We start from the raw sequence: 14,001 nt of genomic DNA, 5'->3' as shown, positions 1-14,001 counted from the left end.
ATATAATATTTATATAATATTATATAAATATTATATAAATAATATAATATTTATATAATATTATATAAATATTATATAAATAATATAATATTTATATAATATTATATAAATATTATATAAATAATATAATATTTATATAATATTATATAAATATTATATAAATAATATAATATTTATATAATATTATATAAATATTATATAAATAATATAATATTTATATAATATTATATAAATATTATATAAATAATATAATATTTATATAATATTATATAAATATTATATAAATAATATAATATTTATATAATATTATATAAATATTATATAAATAATATAATATTTATATAATATTATATAAATATTATATAAATAATATAATATTTATATAATATTATATAAATATTATATAAATAATATAATATTTATATAATATTATATAAATATTATATAAATAATATAATATTTATATAATATTATATAAATATTATATAAATAATATAATATTTATATAATATTATATAAATATTATATAAATAATATAATATTTATATAATATTATATAAATATTATATAAATAATATAATATTTATATAATATTATATAAATATTATATAAATAATATAATATTTATATAATATTATATAAATATTATATAAATAATATAATATTTATATAATATTATATAAATATTATATAAATAATATAATATTTATATAATATTATATAAATATTATATAAATAATATAATATTTATATAATATTATATAAATATTATATAAATAATATAATATTTATATAATATTATATAAATATTATATAAATAATATAATATTTATATAATATTATATAAATATTATATAAATAATATAATATTTATATAATATTATATAAATATTATATAAATAATATAATATTTATATAATATTATATAAATATTATATAAATAATATAATATTTATATAATATTATATAAATATTATATAAATAATATAATATTTATATAATATTATATAAATATTATATAAATAATATAATATTTATATAATATTATATAAATATTATATAAATAATATAATATTTATATAATATTATATAAATATTATATAAATAATATAATATTTATATAATATTATATAAATATTATATAAATAATATAATATTTATATAATATTATATAAATATTATATAAATAATATAATATTTATATAATATTATATAAATATTATATAAATAATATAATATTTATATAATATTATATAAATATTATATAAATAATATAATATTTATATAATATTATATAAATATTATATAAATAATATAATATTTATATAATATTATATAAATATTATATAAATAATATAATATTTATATAATATTATATAAATATTATATAAATAATATAATATTTATATAATATTATATAAATATTATATAAATAATATAATATTTATATAATATTATATAAATATTATATAAATAATATAATATTTATATAATATTATATAAATATTATATAAATAATATAATATTTATATAATATTATATAAATATTATATAAATAATATAATATTTATATAATATTATATAAATATTATATAAATAATATAATATTTATATAATATTATATAAATATTATATAAATAATATAATATTTATATAATATTATATAAATATTATATAAATAATATAATATTTATATAATATTATATAAATATTATATAAATAATATAATATTTATATAATATTATATAAATATTATATAAATAATATAATATTTATATAATATTATATAAATATTATATAAATAATATAATATTTATATAATATTATATAAATATTATATAAATAATATAATATTTATATAATATTATATAAATATTATATAAATAATATAATATTTATATAATATTATATAAATATTATATAAATAATATAATATTTATATAATATTATATAAATATTATATAAATAATATAATATTTATATAATATTATATAAATAATATATAATATATATATTCTACAGTAGATGAGTCTTCAGGAAAATAAGAATATTCATGAGCCCCTGATGGGTCTATAAATTAATCCAAAATTTAGTAATTGGTAATATATTTTAGAAGTAAAGCTATTATATTTGGCCTTTAACCCAAAATTCTAGATTTTTTAAGAAAATAATTCTACTAGTATTTCTTGTCTTTGACCTGGTGACTCTACATTAACATACTGAAGAAATATCTCAGTAGGCTGGTTCACACCTGTAATTCCGCACTAAGGATACTGAAGTAGGAAAACCACTGAGAGTTCGAGGCCAGACTGGACTACATAGTTGGAGACCCTATCTCAAAACAAAGGTAAGGATATAATATTAGGTATATCTTACATTGAAATAAATACTAAAATGTGAAGACAAAAATGGACATGGAAATACAATATACAATAGTAGAAGTTGGTACCGACCTAAACATCTAACAAAAGAGATTGGTTAAACTAGGGTACACTCACATAATGAAATAGCATCACATCTGCTAAAAGCACATGATAGATATGTACTTCTTAATATGCTGAGTTTCTCCAAGAGAAAAATCAGGGAACAAAATAGCATTATGGTAAATTATCTTAAAACATTTACTCCAAAAGTCACCCGTTTCAGGCCCTTTCTACTCCTCTTCATTTATGTGTGTGTGTGTGTGTGTGTGTGTGTGTGTTTGTTGTCTTTTATGGACACAAGTTTAGTAATAATAAATAAAAGAAATGCTATTTTTAGTAAATGAAGTTTATATTTCTGTGCTTTTATATAAACTTCCAGATTTATTTAGTAAAAGGCAAAACATTTATATGATCTGAAGAGAAACCAGAATATTTCCAGATTTATTTAGTCAGGATAAAACTGTACATACTTCAGGAAAAATGATAAAACAGTTATTTTTTTATTTGGAGCAAAGAATTAAGACAATGACACTCTAACCCTCAGAGCTTTGTGACCATTGGGTAGGACAATGTATCATTTGTTTTATCACTTACTAAAACATGTGCCTACTACCTCTTTACCACCATTACATCTTTAATTATGTATAAATTGTGCACCAAAGTTCATTAGTCAGGTCTTTCACCTGAATATAAACATTGATCAGTTTAAGAATTTTTGTGGAACTGGAACTTCTTTAGAAATGCACTCACTTGAAAAGGGCTAAAGGTGTAGGGGAAGTGGGAAGGGTAGGGGAAAGGAAATAAGGGAAAAGAAAAAAATATGAGAAAATGAAAAAGTGGAAATAAAGTAATTGTAAAAAGGGAAGAGAGGGGGTGAAGGGAGGGCAGGGATAAGGGGAAAAAATGAGAACCAAGACCTGTCATGTAAAGGTACAAGATCCCATGATGAATTAATGTAACTGTACTGTATATCTAAAATATACCAATAAACTCAATGAGAAAAATGCACTCACTTGACAATGTGAAATAGGAAGAAAAGAGCTAAAGGTACAGGGGAAGTGGGAAGAGTTGGGGAAAGGAAATAAGGGAAAAGAAAAAATATGAGAAAATGAAAAAATGGAAACAAAATTTTTGCAAATAGGGTAAGGAGGAGCGGGTGAAGGGAGGGCATGGGATTGGGGAATAAATGAGAAGCAAAAGATACAATGATGAATGTATCTGCACTGTATACCTAAAACCTATCAATAAACTCAGAGAGAAAAAAAAAGAAATGCACTCACTCAATCTTCACCTCTGCTTTTGCCGCCTCAGAAACATTATCTGAAAGTTTTGTGTCCAACCACTGGCCAGAGAACCAAACATGATTCTATTAACTGCAAACAAATCAAAGACTGTGATAAAATTTGACTTCAAGAGAGAAAGGAAATGAAAATTTAGTTTTTGGAGATAACTACTTATCTGAGACAAATCTAAAATGTATATATTTCATGAGATTTTTCTCAATTTCAACTTTCAGTTCTTGTATTGAATGGCATGAGATGAAGTTGTAATGAAAAAAAAAATCAAAGATCATAGTGCTCCACCGGAGTAGATTTGAAATATTTTTTACTTGTGGCTTATTTTGCTACTGAAACATATGGAGCAAAAATTTGCATTCTTACTTCATGATTGCAACTAAACCTAATCAGCCCCTGAAGGTCTCTTGTCCTAACGGTGAGGTTTAGCACCTCAGCATTTGAATTTGGGAGAGAACACAAACACGCAGTCCACAACATCTACCCTCTAAGGTTGCTTGAGAGTTACGCTGGGTAATACACATAGCCCAGAGCATGATATAATAAGTGTCTGCCCTCAAAAGCAGTGCTTACTGCTGGAGGAAGCCAGGGAGTAAACAGGGCAAGATCAGATATAGAGGTGGGAATGGATTATTTGTGTTCAGAGAATGCCAAGCAGTTAAGATGGGTTAAGCAGTTAAGTTGATTTCAAGCAGAGGACCTGAATGAGGATTGAAAATAATCCTGCATTTCCTTGGATACCTCTTTCCTCCTATTTGTCTAATATATGAGGTTAGCCATTCTTATTTTTACTTTCTCTCAAAATATCCACCATTTCTAGAAAAGCAACAGCAGTACTGAAATGACTAGCCACAATCATAAAAGTGGAAATTGCTTTGGCTGCTTATTCAGAGCATGTCCTAAATATAATTGAGCAAAGAGAGTTCAATATTCCCAAGGCAGAAGAGCAGTGAAAACTCAACATCCAAGACCTGTGCCAGTGTCTCCAGAGTGTATTTACAATGAGGCTATGCAGAGAACTGTGTCGAGCAGGGGCCCTTAAACTTCCTTTCCATTAACCTCAGGCTGAGAGCTCATTCTTTTGCTTTGAAATTGACCCTTAGTGATTTGCAGTTGGTTTCAGAAATGTTCTTTTTAGTAGATAGATCTATTCTCCAACTCTTTTTGCTTTATGATATTATGCTTAAATTTGATAGAATGTTGGAGTAAACAGCAGATATAGCCAGTAAGTTTCAAGTAGCTATGGTAAAAGAAAAGTGGGTAAATATATAATTAGGAAGTCAGTACTATTTGTTGGTACCATTGACTTGGCAATGATTTTCTAAATCCTTGCTACTCAAAGTGGATTCACAAAACATCAGTAACATCATGTGAGAATTATTAGAAATATATAATTTCAGGCCAGGGAATTAGCTCAGTGGTTCTAGTGCCTGCCTGCAAGCACAAAGACCCGAGTTCAATCCCTGGTACCAAAAAACAATAATAATAATAATAATCTCAGCATCACCTAATTCAGACACTTCATTCTAACAAAATCCCTCAAAGATTTATATGTGCTTTAATATTTGAGAAGTAGTATTGTAGGCACTTGTAATTTTATTGTTCTCTAGCAAAGTCTTCTCAGCCAAGCCTGGTAGGACACACCTGTAATCCCTGTGTTCTCGTACTAAGACAAGCCTTGAGTCCTTAGCAAGACTATTACAAAATTTAAAATTTCAAAACGGCTGGGAATGTAACTAAGTGCAAAAGCTGTGTGGGAAGGAGGGGAGGAAGGAAGGGGCCAAGGGGAAGGAGGAAGAAAGGGAGGGTCCTCCCACTGTCCACTCCCAAATCATTTGTTAGCATTTGTGTTCAGCCTCTAGTAACAATCCCAGTGATCAGTGGTTAAAGGAGTTTTATTTTTCTGACATAATGGGAGGTCCTTAGAGCAGAGCTGAGAAAGAAGCCCCATGATGCTATCAAAAATTCAAGTTCATTTCACCTATGTGCTTTGCCATCCTTAGCATTAGTCACCTCAGGATCAAAAAGAAAGAAAGCTCCCTTTCATGTCTTGGTTCCAGCCCACAGGCCAACAATGACACTTGGCTGAGGGATCATACAGGGGACAGCTGAACAGAGGTCAAAGCTTCCCCTAGATTCTTTAGCTTCTCCTTCAGACATGCTTTGACTTTTCGGCATTTCCGGTCAAGTTCTTAGCGGTCCACTGGCACCAAAATTTCAGGAAGATTAGTTAGTGACTCCGACTCTCATCCTCCACCTTTCCCTCTGGGGACCTCACTACCCCAGCTTCTTCCACAATTGGTAAAATCTAGTTCCAAAATTGACCCATTATCCCAAGTGCTCATCATGACTGATGTTTCCTGGCTGTGCGCTGACTGATCTAATCCCAAGGATGGTGTCTTTCCAAACCCAGTGAACACTCAAATCAACTCAATGAAACTCAGATAAACTTACAAAATGTTCATGTACTCGAGTGGAAAAATGAACGTGAGCATGTAATTTCTAGCCTTTTGATGAAGCAAACTATTCCTAGATACTGGTACAGAATAATTTTCATTGTATTTATCTGAACACCATCTGTTTTGTTCTTCCGCTGGTCTCTTCCCGTTCAAATACATCCTCCACACTGCCAAGGTAGCCTTCATAAAGTAGATCAAATAACGTTAGCCCATTCGCTAAAATCCCTTGGTGGCTGTACATTGTCTAGTGGGTAGAATTAAAGTTATTATAATACAATCAATTCATAATTTTATAAGTAGATAGTCATGGTGGCACATACCTGTAACCTCAGCACTCTCAGGGGCTAAGATAGGAAGATCACAAGTTTTCTTACCAACATTTAAAGAAAAAATAATATCAAACTCACACAGACATTTTCAGAGTTTAGGGAAAGAAAAATATTTTCTCACCCATTTTATGAAGCTTTCAAAATAATGATACATTCAAGAAAAGAAATATATAGGTCAGGATCTCTCATAAGCATAGATGCAGAAATTTTTTTTAAAGTTAGCCTATAGAGTCAAATAATATATACATAAATGATAGTACAACAAGAAGTGAAGTCTATCCTACAAGGTTGTTTCCCTAGCTGTTAATTGAAGAGACTGCTCTTTCTCTACTGGAAATTATTGGTATGTATAGTTTAACAATATTAACTCTTCCACCCATAAACATAAGATAGCTTTCCACTTATTTATGTCATCTTCAATTTCTTTCAACAATGTTTTATAGTTTTCAATATACATCTTTTACCTCCTTGGTTAACTTTACTTCTAAGTATCATTAGTGCTACTATAAATCAATTACTTTCTTAATTTCTTTTTCAGGTGGTTGTTAAAATTATTAAAATGGTACTGATTTTTGTATGTTGATTTTATGCTGTGCAATTTTTCTGAATTTCTTTACTATTCCCACCAGTTTTTTTGGTGAACTTTTCAGGGTTTTCCAGCTATAAGATTATGTCATCAACAAACAGAAACTATTTCACTTCTTCCTTTCCTATTTGGATGATTTTTTTTTTCTTTTTCTTACTAAAGTTGACTGGCTGGTCTTCCAGAATCATCTTGAGTTGAAATGGTGAGAGCCCTGTCATGTAAAGGTACAAGGTGCCAATGACGAGTGTAACTGTACTGTGTACCCAAAATGTACCAATAAACTCAATGAGAGAAAAAAGAAAAGAAAAGAAAGAAATGGTGAGAGTGAACATCCTTGTCTTGTTCTTGAGTTGAGAAGGAAAGGCTTCAGCTTTGCACCATTGAATATAATGCTAGATATGGGTTTGTCATATATGGCCTTCGTTGTGTTGGGGACATTCCTTTTATACCTAAATTGTTGAGAGTCTTTAGCATGATGAGATGTTAAATTTAGTCAAATGCTACTTTTGCATTTTTCAGAGGACCATATAATTTTCATTTTTTATGCTATTCATGTGGTGAATTGTACTTATTGATTTGCATATATTGAAATAGCCTGACATCCTGAGTTCAATGTCCCTTGATACTAGTGAATCATCTTTTCGATGTGCTGCTGTTGAATACAGTTTGATAGTGTTTTGTTGAGAATTTTTACATCTATATTCATCAAGAATGTTGACCTATAACTTTTTCCTTGTTCTGTGTTTCTCCGACTATGATATTGGAGTAATCCTTAGCTTATATAAGATGAATAGGAAATTATTCTCTACTTCAATTATTTGGAGGAGTTTTAGAGGGATTGGTATTAGTTCTTGAAATATTTGGTATAGATCAGTCATGAAGCCATCTGGCCCTAAACTTTTCTTTGCTGGTAGACTTTTATTACAGACTTATTCATTATTTATGTTTATAATTTATATTTCTTCCTGATTCCATCTTGATAAGATATATATTTTAGGAATTTAGCTATTTCTTTTAGTTTACACAATGTGATGCTATACATTTATTCATGGTAGTCAGTTACAATCTTTTGTACTCTTGTGGCATAAATTGTAATATCCTTTGTTGCATTTCTGATTTATTTGAGTCTCAGAGACTTTTTAAAAAATTTAAATAAATGAAGAGGCATGCCATATGTATGAATTAGAAGAATTAATGTTATTGAATGTTAATTAGCTACTTGTAGATTCAGTTGACCCCACTAAAATTTTATTGTGGAAATAGGAGACTCTAACATTTTATATGGATATTCAAAGGAACTATCATAACCAAGACAAACATAAGGAAAAATAAAGTTGAAGCAATTGCATAATTCAATTTCATGATGTACTGTAAAGCTATAGTAATTGATGTTATTTATTGGAATCAGTATTAGAAAAGATAAATAAAATAGAAATGAAATAGGTTATGGTAACCCCAAAAAAGATCCAAGTTTTTACCAGCAGAACCTACTGATAGTATCTTTATATATGTGATTAAGTTGTCAACCAACATCCTTATAAGATAAAGTCAGGATATCTGGGAATTTTAAAACTCAAGGGAGAAGGCAGATCTTTAAATCATTCTGCCCCAAACCAGGGAATACTTGGAGCCACCAGAAGGTGGAAGAGACAAAAAAAAAAAAAGAGTAAGCTGACAACTTGATTTTAGACTTCTCGCCACCATAACTGTGAGAGAACACATTTTTTTTTCCTAAAACCACCCAGTCTGTGGTAATGTGTTATGGTTACTCTAAAGAACTAACATAAAAATAAAGAGAAGAGACTCTAACAGACCTACCTTTACAGAGTAATATGAGCAAAAACAAAGTGTCAGTCTGCTTTCTCTTGCTAATAACAGAACACCACAGGCTAGATAAGATATAAAGAAAAGAGGTTTATTTTGTTTCACAGTTATGTTTCAATTAGAATACATTACAACTGAAGTCACAGAAGCACAAAGGATCATAAGCAACTACTATGAATAATTATATACCATCAGATGAAATAAACCAGAAGAAATAAACTCTTATCAAGACTGAACCGTGAACAGATTCTTTTAAATTTCAAATAGATCATTAGTGATTAAGGAGATTAGATAATAAAAAAATCTACCATCTAAGAAAAGCCGAAGGGGGAAAAAATGAGAACCAAGACCTGTCATGTAAAGGTACAAGATCCCAATGATGAATGTAACTGTGCTATATACCTGAAATGTGCCTATAAGCTCAATGAGAGAAAAAAAAAAAAAGAAAGCCCATGATTTGGTGGCTTCATGATTGAATTCTACCAAATCTTTAACAAACATCTAGCAATAGCCTTCTTATGAGTAGAGTCCTCAAGTGATCAAAGCATCGTATGATGAAACAAAGGCAGCAAGACAGACACATGGAAGTCAGAGAATGTAAATTCAGATGAAGGTCTGTCGTTAAAGTTTTATGGTGGACAAGGCCAAAAGGAACAATTTCCTGTAGAGTGTGGTGAAATCACATGACAGGAGTGCCCTTGTGAAGAGATTATTAGAGGTATGAGGAGAAAATAGATATTATAAAGAAAATGTAAGTAACATATAAATTTTAAAAATGGAAAAGACTTCAGTGTGTTGGCAAGGACATGGAGCAAATGGAGCCTTCAAACTTGAAATGTAAATTGGAGCAATTGTTCGGAGCAATCTACTAAAACTAGAATATTCTTATTCACCAGTCCTGCTCCTACACTAGTCTTAATTAGGAAGTCATCTATATGATTAGTTCCAGGACCCTTCAAAGATACCTAAATTTTAAAATGCTCAAGTCCTTCATATGAAGTGGCAGACTACTTTGATATAACCTAGACCAATCTTCCTATATACTTTGAATGATTTCTAGATTACTTATAATACCTAAAACAATATAATGAATATGTTAATAGTTGTTGCATTATGAACAGGTCCTCAGTAGCACGGGAATTAGCAGAAAGAATCAACAACTGGGATCTCATCTTATTAAGAAGATTCTGCCCTGCAAAAGGAACCATCAACAGAACTAAAAGACAGCCTACAATATGGGAAAAAGTTTTTACCAGCTGCTCCTCAGACAAAAGACTATTATCTAAAATATGTAAAGAACTCAAAAAAATCAGCCCCCCAAATATAAAGACCCATTTCAAAAATGGGCATCTGAAATGAACAGATATGTCTCAGACAAAGAAGTAAAAGCAGCAAGTAAATATATGAAAAACTGTTCCACATCACTGGTCATTTGAGAGATGCAGATGAAAACAACACTGAGATTCCACCTCACCCCACAAAGAATGGCTGCTATCAAGAAATCAACCAATAACGAATGTTGATGGGGTTGTAGGGAGAAAGAAACCCTTCTCCATTGTTGGTGGGAGTGCAGACTGGTGCAACCACTATGGAAATCAATATGGAGATACCTCAGAGAGCTGGAACTAGAGGTTCCATTTGACCCAGCCATCCCTCTGCTGGGTATCTTTCCAAAAGAATTAAAAGAATAATATCACAGTGATATAGTTAAAACTTGGAAACAGCCCATTTGCCCATCATTGAAGACTGGATAAAGAAGATGTGTTTTTTCTATAAAATGGAATACTACTCAGCCATAAAGAATGAGAAATTAGAGTCATCCATAGGAAAATGGATACATATGGAGGATATACTCCTAAGTGAAATAAATAAATCACGCATGTATAAATACCAAATAGCTTCTCTGGTGTGAAAATTATAATGGTACATAAGATCCTAATGATATAATTGACAATGTGAAATAGGAAGAAAGGGGCTAAAGGTGTAGGGAAAGTGGAAAGGGTAGGTGAAAGGTAATAAGGGAAAAAGAAAAAAACGTGAGAAAATGAAAAAATAGAAATAAAGTGTTTGTAAACAGGGAAGGGAGGAAGGGGTTGAAGGGAGGGCAGGGATAAGGGGAAAAAATGAGAACCAAGACCTGTCATTTAAAGGTACAAGATCCCAATGATGAATGTAACTGTATTGTATACCTAAAATGTACCAACAAACTCAATGAGAAAAAAAAAAGAAATAAAAGACAGATAATAGGAAAAAAATAATGTCCCCAAAATATGCACAGTTCAATACAGACATAATTTTTCTGAGTTTTCCTATCTGAGATGTGTTAAATCCATTGGTGCAAAACTGGAGTATATTGGATACCAATTGTATACCCAAGATAAAATAGTACATACATTAACAGATGATATTATCACAATATCCATTGCAGCTCTATTCAAAATAGCCCCAGCTGGGCATGGTGGCTCACGCCTGTAATCCCAGCACTCAGAAGGCTGAGGCAGGAGGATCACTGTGAGTTTGAGACCAGCCTGGGCTACATAGTGTGTTCCAGGTCAGTCTCAACTACATAGTGAGTCCCTGTTTCAAAAAACCAAAATAGCCCCAAAACTAGAAGCATTCCAAGTACCTCAAATAAGTTAAATACATAAATGAATTTTGGTATAGTGATATGATAGAATACTACATTGGAATTTTTAACAATACACAGTCATACATAAATAGCCATTATATTGAGTTCAATAAGGAATGTATATTCAATATAATTCCACATATATGAAGTTCAAGAACAGATATAGTCGAGAGTTGTGGGAGTCAAAATAGTGAATGTTTCTGAGGAGAGAGGGCCATTTTCTGAGAAAATAGATGATGGCAATGTATGGAGTGCTTAAAATATTCTGTGTCTTGATTTGGATCATTTAAAAATTCAGCAAGCCTACCCCTAAAGGTATTAGTTTACATAATTAGTTTACACAATTTACTCCATGTATTTCAGTAGAAAAGATATATAAAGTGGGTTAAATGATATATGCTCAGATCACTGGAATGTAGGAGATAGAAACTTCCCATGGTTTAAGGGCATAGGCATGGACATGGCGCATGATGATAATATCCAATTGCTCCAACATTTTTAAACCAAAGAATAAGAGAAGTTAGCCCAAAATTGATCAGAAGATGGACAAGTTCTTTAAAATGTAAGCCATCTGTTCTTGGCACAAACATATTTTAAAAGAGATTTCTGTCTATAACAGAGAACATGAGGGAGCATTAGTACACTATCTACTACTGGCAGAGACCCCATATGTTGCTCAGCACAACTGAAACACCATCCAATCTGGACCAGCCATGATTCTCAGTAACAAAGATATAGCAAGCATACTGCTTCTCCTTCCTTCTACTATGGACCCCAGTCTGTTTTCTATTTGGTTGTGTGAGTACCAGGATTCTTCTGTAATAGAATGTGGTCCAGACCCAGACATCTTACCTGAAAATGAAAAAAAAAAAAAAACTCTGAAACAGTTAATAAAAAACAAAAAGAGAAACACTCCAAACGCAGGTGAGTATATAAAACAAATGGAGCAGTCTGTAGGTCTAGGTCTGTGGTGGAGCACTTGACCCCCATAAAGAATACCCTGTGTGCAATCCCCAGCACAGCAAAAAAGGAAAAAGGAAGAAAGGAAAGGGAGGGAGGGAGAGGAGAGAGGAAGGAAGAGGACAATGAACTGAAACAAAGTTAAAAGAAATTTCCATGCTTAAGGTAGGTAATTTTTTAGTGCTATTTCCTCCCTTATTCAAGGACAAGTATGAAAGCTTGGCCCATGCTCTATACCACCCATCTTCCTCCATGGAGATGGACTGTGGTTGGCAGAAGGAGAGCTCCCTGTAAAGCACAGAACAAGTAGCCAACATGAGCTGTTTCCAAAAGTACAACAAGGAAACAAGGAAATAAGCCAGTCAGTTCCATAGTCAAAGGCTCAACTTTGGACTACTGCTTTAATAACTTGCTTACTTTAAATAATCTCCAAAACTATTCAACAAAGTTATACAAAATTTTCTAAGAACTAAATCCAATTACGTATCACTAAGCCAGAAATTTCCCCATCTATACCTTTAGAAATAGTTGCTTCTTCCTTAATTTTACATACATTGGCACTTTGTGAATTATATCCTAAGCCACCCTCACATGAGTTAAAATTCTCTCTCCTTTTGCTCCCTTGAAGGTTTCTGTACTACTATGTAAAACTTGCTATATTCTTCTTCATGATTCATGCTTGTATTATATCCTCTGATGGAGTAATCAAGCTCCTCACCATAACCTACAGTGTTCACAAGTGATCTCAACTGACTGAAAGTATCCTTTATTCTTAACTACTTATCAGAATTCCCTTTGGGTTTTTTGGGAAGGTAGGAGAGTGGTTGCTTTTTATTTGTTTTCTTTTTATTTTTTATTTTTTAAGTAAATCTGGACACATTTTCATGTGTACATTTTAGATTTTTTTTCAAAATGTATATTTGAACCTCTTTCTGTGTATGTTTGACCTTTATTATACTTGTCCTACCATTTTTTTCAAATGAATGCTTGCTTCTCCTTTCAAGTGTATGAGTTTATTTATTTGTAAATATAATGGCTTCTTCCCCTTTACATCCAAAAACAATGCCCAAAGGATTAAGACAATATTGGTTTTATACCCATGCATGAAAAGAAAGTCTGCCTTAAGAAGTGTTACAGTCCTTGGCTTCTGGCTGGTGGTCAAGCTCACTCATTTTGTTGTATGTTCAAAATTTTTGAGTCTGTGCACTTGTTCTCACAGCAGTTTCATGCAGCTGATATGATCTGGAACAATGCAAACCCAGAAGACAGTTTTGTCTCCTGAGAACTAAGTGGGCACATGAGATCTCTAGTTGCCCTGTTTTCACCATATCCCTTTCACCTCCCCTCACCTCCAAGGGGTTTCAGAAGTGGCTGTTTTCAGTTCAGAATGGTTTTGTCCTCTTGGTGGGGATTGCAGATGGACCATCTGTCTGTTTCAACTCTGTTACTGCTCTCCATTAGGGAATGGAAGAGAAGGGGGAGGGAGGGGAGAAGGG

Source organism: Fukomys damarensis, unplaced genomic scaffold (genome assembly GCF_012274545.1).
Source record: "Fukomys damarensis isolate Sample0158 unplaced genomic scaffold, DMR_v1.0_HiC HiC_scaffold_24, whole genome shotgun sequence".
Lineage (NCBI taxonomy): Eukaryota > Metazoa > Chordata > Mammalia > Rodentia > Bathyergidae > Fukomys > Fukomys damarensis.
Note: the sequence above shows the minus strand (reverse complement) of the source record.